Here is a 15,737-nt window from a genome sequence, read left to right on the forward strand (position 1 = left end):
CACTACCTACATGAAGGCACCTGACACAACATATACACAGTGCACATCCATTCCCACAATACAACTAATCTCTGAATCAGTTTGATGCAATTTCTCTTGGTTACATGTACCATGCAAAAGAATCACTTCTTGCAGCCAGTTAAACAGCTATTAGGTAAACAAAATGTTCTCTCTAATTTTGTATTTCAGACACAACTAATTACGGTATTTCATCACTTTTAACAGGTTAACTTATTTTATTTGGTTAAATCTTCATGGTAATGAATTTACTTGTGAGCAGATGGTAAATAATCATAAATAACCATTACAGAAAACACCTTCATTTTAATATTTGACATGAATAGGATACTTAAACAGTTCCCAATGCTGGTAAGTGATGCTTTGTACAAATACACATATACACGCCAACCACTCTGATTGCTGATGCATGAAGATAAGTATTTGCTTGCATTTTCCTATTGTTCAATGCCAGGATTCCTCTTTCTGGGCCTTCTCCTTAATTTTTTTCTCCTCACATGAAACTCTGGTATTCTCTGTAGACCTTTGTATAAACACTCATGCATTTTGGTCAGATTAAGTATGCTGCAGCTGACTACAGTTTAGTAAAACTTCCATCTAATTTCAGGGATACAAGTAGCTTCTTAGCAACCTGCAGCCTACAGAATACCCTTTTCAACCTTTATTAACAGCAAACCTAAGACATTTAAGATAAAATATGAGATGTGTAAAGACAGAAACTCACTCAATTTAATAAGAAGGACAAAAACGTTATTTTCCCAGTTATTGCAATGTGTCTTGTTATGACTTTTTAACAACATGCAAGTAAGTAGACATGAGAAGATGACCTCTGTAGAAGAAGTGGAAGAGTTTGAGGAAAGCTGTAACCTCATGAAGAATGGAACTTCTGGAGGTCTTATATGGGACTGCAACAAATGAGAAAAATTTAACCTTTTTTTTTTGTTACTGACTTGAAATTCAGAAGTCAGAAATACAGCTGCAGTATTTTGACATCAGACATCATATGGTGATTTAAGAATCCATGGCAATAGAGGAGACTGATGAAACATGGGGTCTTGAAATTAAACTATCAGGATGCATCAAGGTTTAAAAATAATCAGGACAGAAAGCTGGGAAGGAAAATCAGAGGTAGCTATATGTAAGCTGCAGATCAGCAGGAGAAGAAACTGGCAAATAGTCAATACTTAGGTGAGCCTTCAGGAAAAACTGCAAGAAGATGAGGAGAAAAGAAAGTGCATAAACTTGCACAGACCCAGGAAAAGCCTAGAGACTGGAAACATCCACACTCACAAAACATACTTCTTACGTCATGAATTTAAAAGAATGATGTGAGACATTAGTGCCAACCATATTTCTTAAGTTTGAACTATCTCCTCGATTTTTTTGAAGGATGTGATGAGTTGAGAAAAGTCAAGAGTTAATCTGAGATTCAAGACAGAGTAGAAAGACCAAAATGAAGGGAAAAAAAGGTACGCTAGCTCCATGCAGCAATAAAGGTGCTAGCCAATGTATAACAAGGAAATGCACCAACCATGTGTAACTAGACAGAAGGACAAAATACCTTTGAACATATTTCCTTTCACAATATATTTTGGAAAAATGCTGAAGTTCTGCTGAGTTTCAGTCATGTTTGGAGCATTGCCACCATCAAAGGACATAAATGAAAACTATTTTACAGCTAGGAATCATTGAGTTCTGAAGTTCATAGCCCTGCTGGATATCCAATCCTATCTCTGACACATATTTTTTCCCTTTTTTTAGTTTTCATTTGCTCATCTCTTCACAAGGTCAGAGTTTCAAGGCTTCACTGTTACTGAAATTTCAGAAGAAGAATGAAAATAAACCTCTTGAGAATATAAGTTTCCTTGCTCTGCTACATAAACTTTAGTGGTCGTGAAAATGTGACAAATAAAAGTAGCTAAAGCCAAGTGTTATATTTTTTTTCTTTAAAAATCTACCAAAATACTTAAGTGCTAGCCAATAACACTCCTTTCTGCATTGTCCTAATGCCTGTGGCACTCCCTGTGGAACTACTCCTAGAGCACAAGAACAAAAGGAAGCTACTTGGAGACCTTCAATTATATTTCATGAGAGAACTAACTACATATTGAGTCCTGATGATCTTCGGAAGTGAAAGCTAATATATTGAGCCAATACAGCATTCCAATATGCAGAGCACCAGTTTATGATAATTACTTTTGCATCTGCATTTAGAGTACCACATGTAATTACTGAAGTGTATACTTTTCTCTCAGCAATGGTATGCAATTTCCATTAGTGGTCTTGGCAGTCATGCACATGCATTACAAGACCTCTAAGTAATCTGTAGCCCCTTGTAATTAAATGCAAAAAGAATTACAGCCAGTAGAACATAGTGAATAATTCACAAGCCATAACTTGCCTGATGAATTTAACCTATCTTTATGTGACAAAACACAATCAGGTATTCCATTTTTTCTCATGCATTAAGTTAGTCATTTATTATTTCATTCATCTGTAGTCCTTCTGCAACTCTGTGGAAAATATTCCAAAATTAGTATTGGAATGAAACTGATTCTTTACATAATTCCTTGCTGAAATTTTACATGAAGGGTTTGAAAAAAGGTGATGAAACTTTGAAATTTGAGGCTTTTTCTGCCACCTGTTTGAAAAATTCTTTCTTTAGTTTAAGAGGAAACAGTTAAAAACCTCTCTATCTTAAAACAGTTTTCACTAGAATTACTTGAAAAGCATAACTTCCAACAAGCAATAAAGTCTTATAGTTTGAAATTCAAGTGGAGGAGCCTCTTAGGTCTTTGAATCTTTTCACTCACATTGAGGGTTACCATATTATCTCCTTAATAACTAAAATTGCACCTTCTTAAACACCAGCTACATTACTTTCCTTACTACAGTTTCCTCATTCATATTTTTCTGCAGGTTCAATATACAAATCTTTCTCTTCTGTCAATTCAGTATTTTATGAAATAGCTCTTATTCTTTGATGAACACAAACTGGATGCATTTGTAAACAGCAGTCATTTTTCTTTTAGAATTTATTTTATTAGGTTAAAAATAAAAAAGAAATATACTCTCCTCATTTCATCTGGAAGATTAATCTTTTATCTAATTGATTATTTCCTGATGTGCATGATATCCCTTCTCTGCCCTTATACTCTGCATTCATTCTGCTTCTCACATATGAGTGATCGGAATTTTACATGGTATTGTAAATGATGATACACGTGTCCAAACCAGAAACAAGCTCTAGACTATAAACCACCATCAAAGAAAATATCTCATAAGATTTATTTTTAATTAGAACAGTACAACATAGTAACTCCTTTGCACACCATAATACTGAATTCTATCAAAAAAATTTCATCAACAGAATGGAGCAGATGAGAGGAACCTGGATTACAGCTCAAGAGAAATGCTGCAATTGCACAAAAACCTCAGAGCCCAAAAATTCTTGGTAGACTGCAAAGCATTTTACAGCGTCAAACAGTGTAATGAACTCCATTTAAACTAAGTGTGGTAAAGTGAATTGCCCTTACAAAGGGAAAAGAAAGTCCAGGAACACATATTTTTATGTCCAACATTGTGTTTTATGCTCAATACATTTCATCTGGTTTTTTTAATGAAATATTTTCAACCAATGTTTTCCACAGAAAATTTCAATTTTTATGTCTGATTTTCTAGTATGACATTATCGCTAACAAATAAAGTTTATTAAGTCTAGATTACACATATTTAGAATTCTGTAATAATCTTGTGCCATGAAATTATTAAAATAATTTATGAAAATTAATAATAAAAAACTCTTTTTGTTTGAATATGTTTCAATATCACTATAAATAATAATTAAGATAGATGGTGTTAGATTAGTAGCAGATTAAGGTAGATTAAATTAATCTGTTTCAGTTCCATTACCCCTGTTGAAAAAACAATGACTCAAAATAGTGAAAAGGCACATTGGCAAAGCAGTGGAAGTTTGCTGAGTTATTTTTATTTTTCTCTTAACAAAAATATTAGTATGTACCTGTCTACAGATTGTCTTGGCTTTTGTGCTTTGGTTTGGCTTGACTGTTTGGAATTTTTTAAGTGAAGCTGTTGGTTCTAAGTCTCTTTCGGCTTAAAAGGCCTCTGAGTGGAGCCTTCTCTAGAAAGACTCTCTTGTCTAATGATGACCAAATTGGAATTCTAAATTCAAGTTTCATCTCCTATAGTATTTAATGTAAATATGCTACAATATATGGCATCACAATCTGTGTTTGTCAGACAAAAGTTAAAAAATATTGCTATTTTTAAGCATCAAACCGCCTGTTTAATAGGAATTGGACACCTGTTTAATAGGAATTGGGCTGATGTTGCATGTGTTCTGTGATGAATAAAAATGAAATTTTGCAAGCCGTGATATAGCAAGGCATCAATAGTGTGTTCTGTGTTCATGGTCTTTCATAAATATTTTATTTTGTTTTGGTATGACAAAAAAACCCCAACAAAAACATAAAGTTGAGTTATTGTCCATCAGCATCAAGTAATTTTAAATATGTCCAACACAATTGCTAAATGAAATAGAATCACACTTTGTATGATTACACACTAACTCAAGGAAATAGAAGAAATGCTTTCCCTTAACTACAAGTAATTCCTTTAAAAGTCATATTTTAATTCAAGGGAAAAGAAATCATAAGTGCTTTGTTAGAGCAAGATTTTATCAGATACCCAGAAGGAAGCCATGAGTGCAAACCCTCAAACGAGTATTTAAAGTTACACAGAGAGATGCAGATTATAATTTTCAAGGTCTTGTTTCACTTTCTCCTTTTCCCTTTTTCTTTTGTTAATTCACTATGTCTGAAATCAGCCTTGGGAGTCTTTCTAATTTATAATTAATTTCTATTATTAGCAAGTCATTTCAGCTTGTCTAGAAACTGGAATTTGATTCTACACTCACTGAAACAAACTTGTAGGGTAAGGATTCTCTTCTCATGTCCCCCAAACATCACAGGGAAGGGAACATCAAAAGAACCATTATTTCCCTCATTTAGCTCATTTTAGGATTCCATTTATTTTATTTTAATTTATTTAGGAGGGCACAGACAACCAGATGGGAAAGACAGGAGTTGGAAAGGAAGGCAGAAATTATACAGAGGCACGGATTGTACTACTTTAAGACATAGATATAAAGCATTAACTTCAAATCCTAGCAAAATCTACTGCTTTTTACAGTAAGAAAAGAGCAAATAGATTGTAAATCTTCTCCTTACTCCAAAGAACACAGAAATAGCCTATATAGTGAAATATCACTTAAATTATCCTATTCCTTTATCCCTCCACCTATCTTTTCATTTTATGTATCATTTGCACATACACAAGTGCAGAAGTAGAGATCAAATATAGTTGTACATAATTATGTACAAGAAAATTTTATTTACATAAAAATAAGTTACCACTGAAAAAAGAAACATGTTTATGTACCCATGAAAAACAAAAAAATAGAATTCCCAGGGTGTATTCTACTCACTTTTATCCTTTTCTGGAAGAAATGACGAGGCATTTGGGTTATATATCATCATCGCACTCCACAGTATCCCAGGCCATTTCAACCATTGGATATGTCTAAATTAACTGAATTATGGCTTGACTTTAATTGCTTTCAGAACAGACGTGAAAATATTATGTAAATTTTATATGGATTGAATATGTGTGTGTATACATCTATATTACACACATTCTACCTCTTATACATGATATTTACCTAGGCCAGGAATGCAACAAACACCACTGCATATTAAGACATTCATTTTAAGACAGAAAACCATTAACATATCTATTCTTTAAAAACAAACCACCCAAGTAAATGATTAAAGCATATGGTTAATTGCTCTGATAAAGTAGAAAAAGAATAATAAAAGGCTTACACACACTACTGTGTTTCTTATGACACAAGTGGAAGTAATTATGCTATTCCTTTAGAACCTCTACAGGAGTCAAATACTCCCACTGACTGGGCCTTGAATAATTATTTAAAAAATAATCTCAATACTCTTGTAAAGTACGTGGAATAAGTTTAAAATCAACAAATTATTTGCCTGATTTGAATACCTATCACAAACTCTGTTTTCAATAAACTTAGTACACAATAAGTGGAAATATCATCATCTGTATGGAGCTTCTTGGTGAAACAGTATAAAAAAAGCAATTATTTTGAAAGAGATATAAAAACTAAATCTATAACAACTTATTAACTTTGGAAAAATCGTGTAATGATTAATCAGTTATTTGATTATAAGACAGACTAATTATATTACTAAGATGTCTAGTGGAAACCCATTAGTAACTGAATAAATCTATTTTCTTTAGGGAATTTATCAATTGTAAAAACATACATGGATATAGACTTTAATTTTGGCAGGATGGTTAAAGTAATAAGGATCATGAAAAGATAAACATTTCAGATTTTCTAAATGATTAATTATATGCCAAAAAGATTACCAACAACAAATACAGATTGTAATAATATGTAAATCTGCAAGGCAAATGTTGCCAGTCCATATTTAATACATGGTAACAGAATGAAGACTGTGTTCTCAGCAAGCCATTAAAAAAGATAGTGTCTTGGGGTGACTTTATGATGTGTATCCCCTGTTGCTGCCCTATGCCCAGAAATCAGTCCTGTGCCTTTCTGTGCCTTTAAACTGAGCCTGAGAGGGGGAGAGGAAAAAAACCGAGAGAACTTTTCAAATTAGTTGTTCAAGGACACAGATATACATTCCTCTGCTTCTGCAGCAGCAAGAGCAGAGGAAACACCCTTCTTGCTTTTCAGCCAGCTTTCAGCTCCTCTTCTCCAGAGGGAGCTCCAGAGTTGAACTTTGTTTTCCTGGGACTTCGGTTTTTCCCTTCTTCTCTTCTGGACTGTTTCAACAGCATCAGAACGCACCAGGAGAATTTTCCACCGAGGCCCTGGAGGTGGGCCCACACCGACCCAGCTCCGAGGAGGAGGAGAGAGACCACACCTACAGAAGGACTCTGAAATCTTCACAGGTTTTTCTCCACAGCAAAAGGTTTTATTATATAGCATTATTATCCTTTTCCTGTGTGTTTGTTAAAGAAATAGTTTCTATCTCTTTCCTCTGAGGAAAATTTCTTTTTTTCCCAAACCTGGTGGGGGAGGGTGGTTGTAACCTGCCTTCTATCAGAGGATATTTTCCTCCAAATTTGTCCAAACTGGCACAGATAGCTGCAGACAGCTGAGGTACAGTCGAACAAGTGATATTCAGAATTCAATGATAAAAGTTCTGGGTTTTTTTTCTCTATTGGAATAACTTTTTATTTTCTAAACCAAACTTGACCAAAGCCTACTGAAGCTAACAGAGCCTTCTTGGCTTTGGAACAGACTTTGAAGAATATTTTTGTGCTGGTTTTGACTGGGTAGAGTTAAAGTGGGTAAAGTGACTAGCGTGGGTCTATACTTTGGAATTGTGTTGAAAACAGTGTTTAAAGTATAGGATTTTTTTTGTTACTGTTGAGCAGGGCTTACACGAAGCCAAGGCTTTTTCTGGTTTTTTTACTGCCTCGCTGGTGTGGAGACTGGGAGTACTTCAGAGGTTGTCAGGAGACACAGCCAGGACAGGTGACCCAAATTGACCAAAGGGATATTCTAGACCACATGACCTCATGCTAAGTATATAAAGTGTGGGGAAGAAGGAGGTGGGGGGAACATTAGGAGTGATGCCATTTGTCTTTACAAGTCAGTTACACGCAAGGGCCTGTTTTTCTGGTAATGGCCGAACACTTAGACAGCCATGGGAAGCATTAAATTCATTCCCTATTTTGCTTGCTTGCCTGAGTGGCTTTTACTTTCCTTATTAAACTGTCCTTATCTCAACCCATGAGTTTTCTACCTTTTACTCTTCCGATTCTCTCTCTGATCCCACTGGTGGGGGAGTGAGAGAGTGACTGTGTGGGGCTTGTCTGCTGACTGTGGTTTAACCATGACAACCCTTTTTGGTGCCCAATGAGGGGCATACAGGGTTTGAGATAATGACAGATTTGACTGGGATGTGCAAGATAGAATTTATAGCTGTTAGTGCTGCTTAGCTAGTTGTCAGCAGGCTCCTGTGCTTGCCATGGGGCTCACTTTCCTAACGGTACATTTGCAGCCAGTCCTCGTTATAGTCCTCACAGAGGGCACAGAGCAATTCTGTAAACTTTTCTGAATGAAAAAAATACTTGCCTTGAATTGTTGCTTGAAGAATGACCATGGTGAGTACTCCTTTGCAAGTGGACAACGTTTGGATTAAAAATACTTCCCTAAATATATCTTCCATTTCTATTCAAAGATGGAAGTGTAAAAATATGGAGAAAATAGTCCTAAAATTGTCTCAGATCTATGTCACTCAGAACTATTCTACAACTATGATGTAAATAATAAGTGTGATATAGCTAATCCAAGAACTTTATTAACCATAGACATTAAAAAAATGTCTAAATATGATTTCTACATGCCACAGTGGAGAAAAACATTTAGAATTGTGCTAATTCACTTACAATTCTAACATTGTGCATTTTCATGTATTAGAGTGAAATGAAATGCGTGCATTGGGAAATTTTCGAAAGTGCCCATGGTTTAGAGTCAGTAAACACATCTTACTGAGGTCCTACATTCCAGATCCATGAAGATATATGATTATGCACCATTAGTAAAGCACAGAATTAAGAGTCAATTTTGTATTATTTTTATGGATTTAGGCTAAAATAAGTTTAACTACAAAAAATTTCTCATAAAATTTAATAGTAAATATTAATTTCCTGAGGGGATGATAAGAAATATTTGTAATTTTTTCTTCTTCCTGTTCTGAAGGGGTAAAATTATTTCTTAGTCTTGTGTTCTTATGAATTCTTGTTGTGTAAAAACAAAGTTTATTCCGGCTGGCAAACTGCAAACCTTGATTTTAATAAAGAGTATTCGCACTGTCTGATACAATGTGTTTGATAGCCAGACCACTTAAATATTTAGGTGGACTGTTAAATAGTGCATGGTAAAAACCAAATATACATCAAATCTTATTTGTTTGTCATGTTACCATGCTACTTTTTCAATTTACAATAAAAATTGCAAATAGGGATCACAATGGAACATGGTAAGGTGCATGAAGAACTAGAGCTTGTTTAAGAACTTACTGTATATTCCTTACCCCAGTAAGCATGCCAGAAGAAAAACAGATTTCATGTTTCAATCACTTTAATTTGTTCAAATGAGTAGACTTACTTAAGATATACTCCTAGGTATAATTATTCTCCATAGATATCTTTTCTTTTTTGTTTCACAAGAATGAGAGTCACTAATTTTACAAAGTAATTCACCCACTTGTCTTCTTTCTCAGGTAAGCCTAGTTTGTGGCTGAAGATTAAACTAAATTTATAGATTATGTTAAATTTGTGGTTACTGAGGTATTTGTGAAAGTAGTTGTATCATCATATACATATCAAGAAATGTAATTTACTTGCCACATTGATAAGTTTCTGCTCATAAGAATAAAGCTATTATGGAGAGCTGTGAAAAGAATCAAAAAACTTGTTTAAAATTGAAAATTAATTAAATCTAAGTCATTCTGATCACACTTAAAATCCAACAAGCTTTGATATCTCAGCAAAATTTTTAATTAACTATGTTCAACATCAAGTCTACCAAATACTGGACTGAGGATTCTTCAGCTCTTTAAAGCTTTTGGAATAAACAGAAGGAATAAATAAGAAATTGGGACATAAGCAGGAAATTTTTCAAAAAGGTACATTTTGCAGTGTTTCCATATTGAGTTTCCCTGCTGTTCTTAGTGACATTTCTGTGCCTAAATCCCAATTCTCTGCTTGTGTGTGTACTGCTATGGAGAGCATTCATCTAAAGGCAGTGTGCATTCTTCTGAAACATGACTCTCTTTCAGCTGCAGACAGTGTGAAAGTATCAGCATGCATGCCCTTGTTTCCTTTACCCTAAAATAAGTAAGTAAACGCTGCAGAAAGCCAGAAATAATATTGTCACGTGAGATTACTGCCCATTATTAAAGCTATGAATTCCATTCTGTAAATCAAACCATCAATTAGACCAACGCTAGGATATTTTTATTTCACACACATGTGGCATGACCTCAACAAGCCTTCCTGAGCTGATTAATACTTTGGTATTGAGAGTGAATTTATTTCCCTGGACTTAACTACTCCTGCTGTCTGCCACTGGCGATAGATATGGATGACCATCATTCAACTAATTAACCGAAAGTTTCTAAGTCATTAATGAATCTTGCATTCTAAGAGGAAAGTAAAATTAATCTTCTAGGGTTAACTGATTGGATGCTTTTGCTAAGGAATCAAGCTAGCAGTTGGGGATATGTTGTGGGTTGCATCATGATTTACTGCAAAATCTCATTTAAAGAATTATAGGAAAGCTTTCGGTGTATTAATGAAGTATGGAAGATGTAAAAGATTATAAAGAAACATTAGAAGTCCTTTGCATCATAGTAAAGTATGAACAGAGCCATAGCTGAACAGGCAGGACAGACTACCTATAGGTTTATTGTGCAGTCTTTCCTAAGAACCCAGGCTAGTAGGACCATTCAAGTAAATGCTTAACCCTCTGTGTATGACTAAATAGTACAGATTTCTGGGGACATGAGAGCCTTAATTAACTGCTTTTTCATAAGGGCTTAAGCTAATCTTTAAAAGCTGAACTCATCATTGAGCCCTTTGCTTAATGCAAGCCTGGGCCAGGGTTTGACAGAAAAGCATTCCAATGCTCTTTTTTGTCTTCAAAACTCTTGATGTGTAGCTTTAGGTAACAAATAATGCAGCGTCCTGTTTCTGTATTCATTTGCTGTGTACTAATACAGGCAGTCAGTGAGTGGTGTTTATATAGGGATGTAAACAATTACAATTAGATCATGGCTAGAAAATTTGTGTGTGTAGCATATACACATAACTTACACATGCCTTTATTGATTTAAAACTTCTTTATCTATAACCTTCTGAGAATACCAGGAAGGAAATAATAGAATTAATATTAGCTAAAATAACCCAATGACTTGATTGCCTGTGAATTAGTCCAATGACGCATTCTTTTCATGTTAATAAATTAACCAATCCTCTTTAGTTGCACTATCTTCCTTTTTTAATTACAATTCTATATTCAGGGGAAAATATTCAAACTTCACAGGCTGTTCTTACATATTTGTTAATTTTCAGTGTAAAAGCAATGTACTTCAGGGTCCATCAGGGCTACTGAGACCTTATTGGCTATCTAAAAATCTAAAGAAGATCTTTCTAGTGGTAATGATTAGATAGGTAGACAATTTAAAATTGAACTGATGGTAGTTGAAATAAGAAAGGAGAAGAAAAATTACTTGAAGTGTGTGACCTAAATTATAATAAAAACTCAGTTTCTCCCTAAAAATCACCACATTTGGCTGGCTTTTAGGGTCTGTACTTGTATTTTTTAAATTAAATGAAAAATTCCAGTACAGTTTGAGATCAATAAGTAGATCTCAAAGAACTTCATACAGGTAGGTTTTTGGTTTTGTTTAAATGAAAATTCCTTTAAAAATAAATGCATAATGCCTATTTCAGCTCTATTATACATTTTACATGGATTTAACAAGCCAAGTGGCTTCTGGCTGCCAACACCTCTAGGTTTTCATATTGCAAAATAATACACGCTTTGTCATATCCAACTCATTAAGTAATTGCGTTGTAGTATAGTTTGTGATTATATTTTCATTAAGTGACTGCTATGATACTGCATAGAAATGATTCCTATTAGTTTTGTGGGAACCGTCTGCTTTCACAACAGGAAAGATTCAGTGCAGTGCAGCGTTGCAGTTGCAATTTAAATAGTACTACAGGTTTATCGTACAACTTTAGAAAGAGGATCATTTTTCAAGGTATATGCCAATTCAAGTAAAATCTGTGGACACTTAATATGAAAAAATGGCTCTTAAAGAATAAAAAAAGTCTCCTAATAGTAAAGAATATGTACATTTTATCAGCTCTGGGGAATATTCCCAACATTGGCCACATTGCTGGTGAGTTATTGAGCCTTTTATATACATGGAAGGAAAAAAAGAGAGAGAATGGGTACAATAATCATCCTAATAATACCATAAGCTGAATTTCAACTTCCAAACCTCTCTTCAAAGGTAAAAGTTAGCTTCCAAAGCTTTTTAAGAGGCTTCTGCCCTTTTCAAACCACATTTCAGGTGCATCATTCTTGCTGATTTATACATGCTAAATTCTATGTGCCCTATTCCTCCTGCTCAAAACCGAAGCAGACTGTGTAATTTCATTCTGCACCCTGGCAACCCCGTTCAGTTCAGACTGATTGAAAAGTGTTAAGACTAATTACATGAATGTTGGCTATGGACTGAGCTAGGGATAGATAGGACCCATAACTTGTGCCTGACACACAAATAGGAGATATACAGGCAGAGCAGTTCTTTCTCTACCGAGCAGTTGAGACTCTTCCCCTTCACTCAGAACTATTGAAATGACATAGCAGGAAGACATAGCAAGAGTAATAATGGTAAAAATCCAGGGCTACATTTCAGACAGTATGAAGTATCCATTAGCAAAAGCACCTTTCTTGTTGGTTTTGTATTTTTCTTTTAAAAAAACAAATTAAAACCACTCGATGACTCTGAATTGCACATTAGATATCTGGGATAGAAGTAATTGTGACTTTAGAGAAATATGCATAAAGCCATGTGTGTTACCTGTACATGAGCACCACAATAGAACCTATGGCTAAGAGAAAGATGAAATTGCTTATATCATAACAAGAAACTGGGGAAAAAAGCACTAATAAAATAGCTGACTCTTCAGTAGACATTACTATGGCTATATATCCATCACCAGTTTGCAAAGAGTGAGATTGCTGGGAAATATGTACTGTGCTTAAACTCTGTTACTTCTACTATTTGCGCAGCAGAATCTGTTATCACGTCTGACAGTATTGTGATAGATTCAGGTTAAAACCCAACTAAAGATCAAAGTAAAAGGAAATAGCCCTAGTCCTTTATGGTCAGAGTTGAAATAAGTTGAAATACTGTAATCTGATGATATTGAAAATCTTGCTTCTGTGGAATTGTTGAAAAAAATTCAGATTAAATTGTCAAGAGATTACACATCCAGTTAATCAATGTAATTAATTAGGGATTAAAATAATAAGTATTATTAAAGCAAAGGTGTATGACACTGTTGTCATGACTCAGTCTCAGAATTGCTATGAGTTTTTTTACAGTTGTTCTGAAATAAAAAACACCCAACACAAAAGGTAAAAACTGTACTCCCAGCATTTTCAAATGGACAACTTTCAGTCATGTTATAATAATAACATGAATTAATAAGGAAGAGAATAGCAGAACATTGGACCTACTGCTGGTCTTTTTACTCAGGAAGTTTATGATTCCCTGTTTTACTACATATTTTTTAACTCTAACTCTCAATCTATAGTTGGCTCTGCTGGTCTAGGAGTCACAGTTAGAGGCATGAAGCTAGATGCTGTTGCCAGTTTTGCAACTAGTCTGCTATGTGATTTTGGGCAAGTCCTTAAATTTCTCTGCATTTCCTCTCTGAACTTCTGATTCTCTCAGGTTTCTTTATGATCAATTCTTACCTGGTTTGGACTATATAAGAACATGTAGTGCCTACCTAAATAAATGGCTGTGGTTTTTTGGTTTTTAGCTGTTGGCTTCTGGGTGTTTTCTTCTGATTTGTTTGTTTAGTCTTTTTTTGGGTTAGGTTTTTTGCATTCTGCTTGTTTTCTTGGGCTTTCTTTTTGGGTTGGGGTTTTTTTTTTTGTTTGTTTTGGTTTGTTGGTTGGTTCTGTATTAGGTTTTGGTCTTAAGTTTAATGTAAGGACTTTTTGATTTGAAATTATACTTCCTGTAAACATTTTGATGTCTAGAAAGAGGCTGAGCACTCAGAATCTATTGGAGTCATTACTTGCAGTGTTCTAACAAATCTTCTGATTTTTATATAAAACAGAAGAAATGACAGCAGCGACTGCAATAAGGCGTTAACAGTGCTGCCTAAGGCAAATGCTGTTTGTGTGGATGGAGAGGAATCTGCAAGCACTTGATGGTCTGAATCATTCCTCTGTGTGACTCAGCAGAGGATCACTATAGGTATTTTTTTGTGAAGATGTTCAGTCACAGAGCCAGTAATTTCTCAGTGCTGAACATTTTTCTTACAGACAGTAACGAAAATCATAATGGAAGTTAAGCCAAAGGGACCCTTTAGAAACAAAGGAAACAAAAACTAGGAAGACAAGAACAAAATGGGAATCTCTGTACAGCGATATTTGTATATTCCATGAAAATATCCCAGTGTGACACTAGCCAGGAGGTTTGAACAAAATAGGACATGTTTTACACTCTGCAATCAGCTTCCAGCCTCCTTTCATCTACAATCAGGGGGAGTTTGTAAATGCCAATAGCTAACTGCTCAAAAACGAGTGTTAAAAATTTTTGCATACAAGAAACCATCTAATGTCAATTCTAATTAGAGTCTCTAGTAATTTCTAGAAGGATTCTCAGTTCTATTTTGTTTGGCTTGATTGCAATTTGTAAATTTGCAAAAATCAAGTCTAAAAGAAGAAGAAAAAAATGCCTATTTTGGCTGTTTTCTAGTATTAAATTTTTACCAAGCAGCTTCCTTCTAGAAATGATCTGGCTGTTATTTAAACATCTCCGGGAGTTCTAATAAACTTGCTCTGAAATATCAATTTAAGCCACCTACGCTCTAAGTAAAAGCAATTAATTATGTACAGGAAAGAGAGGAAAAGTTTTTAATGAACACACTGTTTCCCCATTATTAGAGAAAGGGTTGGTACATTTCCACTCTGTACTGCACAGCACTAGGGATTCGGAGAAATGGCAGAATGATCCTAACCTAACATCTATAGGTACAAAACAAAGTATTGGTAGCACGAATTTCTCTACTTCAGTGGGCTTTGTGTTGAGACATAAGATTTCACGACATGACCAAAGAACTTTAGAGAAAAGGCTGAGAGAGCTGACCTAAAGCACAAGAGGAGAGAAAGTTTAAGTTCCCTCCTCTCCGTGCAAGCCCTGTACAATTTTGTTTCATGTATAAATAATAGCCATACTTCATAAAAGGTGCAAGATAGATCATCTTTAATGGCTTAAAACAGCAGCCGAAAATAGAATCTTGAGATGGTTTTTTTTTAAGTCCTTTTAGCACATTCTAGGACAAAGCCCTTGTCAAGAGGAATAGACATTTTTGGACAAGCCAGCACATTTGTTCCCATAACCTCAAATGGAAATTCCCAACCATCCATGAAATCAAAGGGAAGACAGGTTCCTCCTACAAGAAGACATTTGTAATTATACTGTTAGGGATCAGCATTCTCTTTGTCTCTTTTATACTCCTACTCCTCCTATTCTTTCTTGAGATCTCTCACCAGGTCTCATTAGAGGAGAAAATCAGAACGAGAAAAATAGACACAAAATATGGAACACTTACTTAAACTGACTTACAATATGAGAAGTCTTTTAGTTGCACAGACAAGAGAGTTAGTCTGCACATACTGAACAAATAATAAAAAAAAATCCCAAAATGTAAATACTAAAAACCAATTTCTATATGCACCAATTAATACAGTCAGAAACCTTATAACCTAAAACAATACACAGGTCCTATACCCTCTAGACAGTTATAGCCTGCAC

Source organism: Corvus moneduloides, chromosome 1, assembly GCF_009650955.1.
Source record: "Corvus moneduloides isolate bCorMon1 chromosome 1, bCorMon1.pri, whole genome shotgun sequence".
Classification (NCBI taxonomy): domain Eukaryota; kingdom Metazoa; phylum Chordata; class Aves; order Passeriformes; family Corvidae; genus Corvus; species Corvus moneduloides.